Genomic DNA, 6,000 nt, shown 5'->3' on the forward strand with positions numbered 1-6,000 from the left:
TTGTTATTGTTATGTTGCTGTCATGGTTAGTTTTGTGTCAGGTTGACTAGGCCATGCGGTGCCCAGATATTTGGTCAAGTATTCAGCTTCCATGAGGGTGTTTTGGATGAGATTCACATTTATATCAGTAGACTGAGTTTCTTTGTTCTAAACAATAATAAATGTATTTGTTCGTTCATTCTTTGTTTATTCATTCATTCGTTTCTTTGCTCATTCATTCATTTGGATCCAGGACAAGGATCTGTCTCTTCTGCTAAAATTAAGTTCCGCATACTTGGGGCTTATCCAAACTTAGCCATGACGAATCTCCTGCACATGACACTTAGAAGGGCTCAGAAAATACATATTGAATGGACTCTGGCATCAGGATGACCAACCTTTTCATTTTCAGCTCACCTGCTGACTGTGAAACCTTGGTTAAATTAATTTAACATCCTTCAAACCTCATTTCCTCATTTGTAAAATAGGGATGATCAGAGTATCTACATGGAAGGATTATAATGCATGTGAAATGCAGTAATGGATGTAGAGTGCTCAGCCCAGTGAGAATAGAATACATTCTTAACCATTGTTCTCTATATGGATGTCCTTCTACCACTGATATGCAGCAGGCAATGCCAGATCCAATTTGGTTTAGCCCTAAACTGCTTCAGTTGTTCCTGTCGCGTTTGGAACTGCAAAGAGAGGTAGAGTTTCATGAGTAACTTGATAAAGGCTTATTTCTCATCAAAGACAGAAACACACCTGATTGAAAGAGATCTGGGCCGGGTGCGGTGGCTCACGCCTGTTATCCCAGCATGTTGGGAGGCCGAGGCGGGTGGATCATTTGAGGTCAGGAGTTCGAGACCAGCCTGGCCAACATGGTGAAACCCCATCTCTACTAAAAGTACAAAAAATTAGCTGGGCGTGGTGGTGGGCCCCTGTAATCCCAGCTACTCGGGAGGCTGAGGCAGGAGAATCCCTTGAACCCAGGAGGCGGAGGTTGCATTGAGCTGAGATCACACCATTGCACTTGAGCCTGCATGACAGAGCAAAACTCCATCTCAAAAGAAATGAAATGTAAAATAAAATAAGATCTGTCCTCAACCCATATTTTATCTTTAGTTTAAGGATTTCATTAGTTGTAAGTATTTGTGTGGAGGAACTTTACTATTTAAAAGTAAAAACCAAGCCAGGCACGGTGGCTCACGTCTCTAATCCCAGCACTTTGGGAGGCCGAGGTGGGCGGATCACCTGAGGTTGGGAGTTTGAGACCAGCCTGACCAACATGGAGAAACCCCATCTCTATTAAAAGACACAAAATCAGCCGGGCATAGTGGCACATGCCTATTACCTTGGCTACACAGGAGGCTGAGGCAGGAGAATCGCTTGAACCTGGGAGATGGAGGTTGCGGTGAGCAGAGATCCCACCATTGCACTCCAGCCTGGGCAACGAGAGCGAAACTCCGTCTCAAAAAAAATAAATGAAAATAAAAATACAAATAATGAAAGTAAAAAACCAAACTCCCTTTAAAAAGTTGTCTTTCCTTCTTTTTTTCATAAGTTGAAACAACAACAACAAGAAAAGTGCCTTTGATGCCTTCGTTGTTTAGTACTTAATAAATCATGGCACATAATTATGTTGATAAATTCCAGCAGCCTAGCCGACTCCTCTTTCTCAATGCCGGCTTGGGATGGCCCTGATAAATCGATCTCGACTTTCTGACTGCATCGCTATCCTGCACGGGATCTGCCTCATTCCTCCACTGCAGTACGCTGGAGTAATACATCACCCAAGCTCTGTAGCTTTCGTCCATATCATTAGAGCAACAGCTGCTTCTGATAATGCATTAATGTAATACATCACAGAACTGGATACCTGGCTGCTACATTACTCAAAAGCTCATCTGATAGGGAAGGGAAAAACCGAGTGTGCTTATAACTCGAAAAGTGGGGCTTTGTTGTGTACTTATGGTTTCGTTTTGCTTGGCACTTGAAACTTCAGGGTCCAGATTTTTCCCCTTTATAAGCTGTTTTCACAGGCACTGCTGTTTATTTTTCCTGAACCAGTCTATTCATCTTTCCTGTGTCCAGAAAGTTGTTTTATCTGTGATCAGTTCTGGAGTAAAGGACGTCATGTCATAGTCTCTGCTCTTGCCAATATTTGAGAAGCTCCTAGCATAATTTAAGCTCAATGTCAAAATGCTTAGGGTTGGAGTCGAGGTTCTGCAATTTGCTGGTTGTGTTGCTTTGGGTAGAGCAGTTGTATAATTCAATGAGATACTGAATGGCCAGGTGCTCAACATATAGTAATAACTCAGTCAAAATAAGTAATATTTATTATTATCTGGAAGGGTGCAGTGGCTTATGCCTGTAATCCCAGCCCTTTCAAGGCTGAGGCAGGTGGATCACTTGAGGTCAGGAGTTCAAGACCAGCCTGGCCAACACGGTGAAACCCCATTTCTGCTAATAATACAAAAATTAGCCAGATGTGGTGGTCTGCGCCTGTAGTCCCAGCCGCTTAGGAGGCTGAGGCAGGAGAATTGCTTGAAGCCGGGAGGCGGAGATTGCAGTGAGCCGGGATTATACCGCTGCACTGTAGCCTGGGCAACAGTGTGAGACTCGGTCTCAAAATAAATAAATAAATAAATAAATAAATAAATAAATAAATAAATGTAATTAAAAAAATTATTAGTATTTTCTAGCCCGCCACTTACCCAGTTAGGTATCCCAGGACTTGGTTAGTAGCAAGTAGCATACAAGAAAATAACGGCAGCAACAACAGCGTTCTGTGAGCACGTGAGTTAGGAACACATCAGGATGAAAAGCTCACGTAGACTGGTTTACAGCAGGACTTAGGCTCTAAAATGCTACAGTGTGCGTGTGCTAGAGAAGAGTGGAATAAATGCTAATCACCAAACTGTTTGGCCTTAGAACCCCTTTTGTTCTAGGGTGGCATGGCAGAGACAGTGATGTTTCTTAGAATACCATTAGGAAAGAAATTCCAGGGTGTGGTCCAGTTTCCTTAGGAATTCTAAGGTATTCTAAGGAACATCACGGTCTCTATCCTGCCACCCTTGAAAACAATATTTGAGGCCAGGCATGGTCGCTCATGCATGCAGTCTCAGGACTTTGGGAGGCCGAGATGGACAGATCGCTCGAGGTCAGGAGTTCGAGACCAGCCTGGCTAATATGGTGAAACCTTGTTTCTACTAAAAATACAAAAATTCGCTGGGTGCAGTGGCTCATGCCTGTAATCCCAGCTACTTGGGAGGCTGAGGCAGGAGAGTTGCTTGAACTTGAGAGGTGGAGGTTGCAGTGAGCCAAGATCATGACAGTGCACTTCAACCTGGGCAACAGAGTGAGACTCTGTCAATCAGTGTATCAATAAGGTCTTGCTAAAGGTGATAAAGCAAATTAGATGTGGAACAAGGTTAGAAGTGCAGGTTCCTCTCTTCTTCCTCCTGCACCTGCACTTCTTAAAGTCTGATCTTTGATACTCCTCTCCCAGCATCACCTGGAGAGGGGATGGGTAGGAACACAGATCACAGACACAGAGCATCAGAATCTCCTGTCTCAGAGCCCAGGATCTGCATGGTGACAAGTCTTTTGGGTAGTTTTCTAGTAAGCTAAATTCTGGAAACCACTGGACTGGACCACGCATCTCTGTAGCTGTATTGTCTAGGCAGAACTGAGGTTGCTGCTCCTTCCAAAAACTCCAGTGACTTTGGAAAAATGGTTGATGATGGTTCCTTACCACCTCTCTGCCTGCCCCATGACCCTGGAGGAGGTCTGTATCTCGGGAGAATGCTGGAGGCCTTCGCTGACTTTCACAGGCCAGCCCATCATGCAGAGTCTCTCCAGAGACCCCTCCCTGCCCTCCGTGGTCACTGTGGGAGCTATGTATCCCTGCAATCCCTGGTAATGCTCCTCCAGGGAAACCTGCGTGCAATGTGGGGGGGATTAGTCTGAAATGGAGAGACACGTACTCAGGGCCTTGCCAAGTCATTCTGGAAAGAGCATGGCGATGCTTCAGTTTCCATGGAAACCAGGTGACTGTAAGCTCACCTTTGGCCCTGGAAACAGCCTCCAGCTTCTGGGAACAACTGCAAGGCTGCTGCTTATTGTGAGAGGGGAGAACACCAATGGAGAAGAGAAAACCAACTGCTGATTGGGAAATAGGCTCAGCTGTCTGTTTCGAACTGCAAGGAAAAGTTAGAAGAGTGCCCCAGTCCGAAGATACAGAAGGCCAGACGGGACCACCAGCCGACAGAGGAAGATGTGGGGCAGGCAACTACCCCACTGTCCTGATCTATATTAACAGACACCACCATCAGGGTGGCTCCCTTCTCTAGGTTTTCTACTCAAAAAGCCTTTTTTGGCTTTTTGTGTAGAAATTTATGAACATCACAGGCTTAGACCGTTTTTTGACTGTTCCTTTATTCCCTGCTGAAGTTGATATTCTATGATATCCAGACATTGCCATGCTGGCTTCAATTCCCACTTTGTGTGTGTTCTTCCTCTTTCTCATATGTGAGCAGCTATGGATAATACCGCACCCCCAATTTTGTAAAGTAAGCTTTCCAAAGTGGAAGGATTGCTTGCAGGCCAGGAGTTCAAGACCAGGCTGGGTATCCTAGGGAGAACCCTGTCTCTTCCAAGAAAAAAGAAAAAGGAAAAGAAGAGCCAGGTGTGGTAGCGCATGCCTGTAGTCCCAAATACTCAGGAGGCTGAGGTGGGAGGATCACTTGCACCCAGGAATTGGAGGCTGCAGGGAGGTATCATGACGCCACTGCACTCCAGCCTGGGTGACAGAGTGAGGCCCCATTTCTAAAAAAAAAAAAAAAGTAAAATAAAATAAAAAAATTAAGCTTTGTATTTGGGGATAATTTTGGATTTGCAGAAATGTTTCCATGTTAGTACAGAGAGTTCCTGTATACCCTGCATATGGTTTTCCCCCCTGTTAACCTCTTCCGTCAACAAGGTAGGTTTAGTTGTAATGAAGGGACCAGCATCGTTCTATTACTATGAAGGCCACACTCTATTCAAATTTCACTGGTGTGTTCATTAACCACCTGTTTCTATTCCGAATCCAATCCCAGGCACCACGTTGCATTTAGTTGTCACCTTTCCCTAATCTCCTCTGTTCTGTGAAAAAGTCTCAGAGTCTCAACTTTTTTTTTTTTTTTTAAATGACGTTGACAGCGTTGAGGGGTGCCAGTCCAGCATCCTGTGCATGCAGTCTGGGTTTGGCTGATGTGTTTCTCATGATTAGCCTGGGGTTTGTGGTGGGGGGGGAACAACACTGCAGAAGTGAAATGCTCTTCTCATCCTATACCGAGAGCTACACCCCCCATACCGTTCATGACGGTGCCCACTTTGGTCGTGTGGCTGAGGGGCTGGCTGCCAGCTTGTCCACTCTGAAGTCGCTCTGTTTCCCGTTCCAGGCTGTATCCTTTGTTACTAAGTTAACGAGTTGTGGTGCTAAGAAAGTTACTAGGCCTAGGCCCCTCTCACCTCCTCCATTTTTGAAGAACCGTGGACAGTGGTTTAACTGAAAATGGGAATGAACGTTCCTTAAATGAGACAGCTGCTTTCTCCTGGGGCAGAAATGATGGTCAGGAAAGCTTGCAGTTAAAACTCCCTTACCTGTCTGAGGCGAGCTCCAAGGATTCCCCTGCTTGCCTGGTTTTTGCAGTGAGAGTAAACCACAGCACGTTTCTGGAATGGAGGATTTTTTCTTGATCTGATAAACGTAAGAGGTATCATTTGTTGCAGTGACGTGAAATGTATGTTTCTGGGAATGAATGGGACACTTGGATTGTAATGTAGCCCTCTTAACAACCACAGCCAGCAGTCAAAATTTGTTATTTTGTTATTTCCTTCTTTTTATCTCAAGAGAGGAAACATTCCTTCAATGTGATTAGTGGCTGTTGAGGGGCTTAACACCGTATTAACTAATTCACTGAGCATTTCCTATGTGATGTGAGGATAGTTTATTTGTATTGCCCTCATGTAATC

This window comes from Piliocolobus tephrosceles, chromosome 17 (assembly GCF_002776525.5).
Source record: "Piliocolobus tephrosceles isolate RC106 chromosome 17, ASM277652v3, whole genome shotgun sequence".
Classification (NCBI taxonomy): Eukaryota; Metazoa; Chordata; class Mammalia; order Primates; family Cercopithecidae; genus Piliocolobus; species Piliocolobus tephrosceles.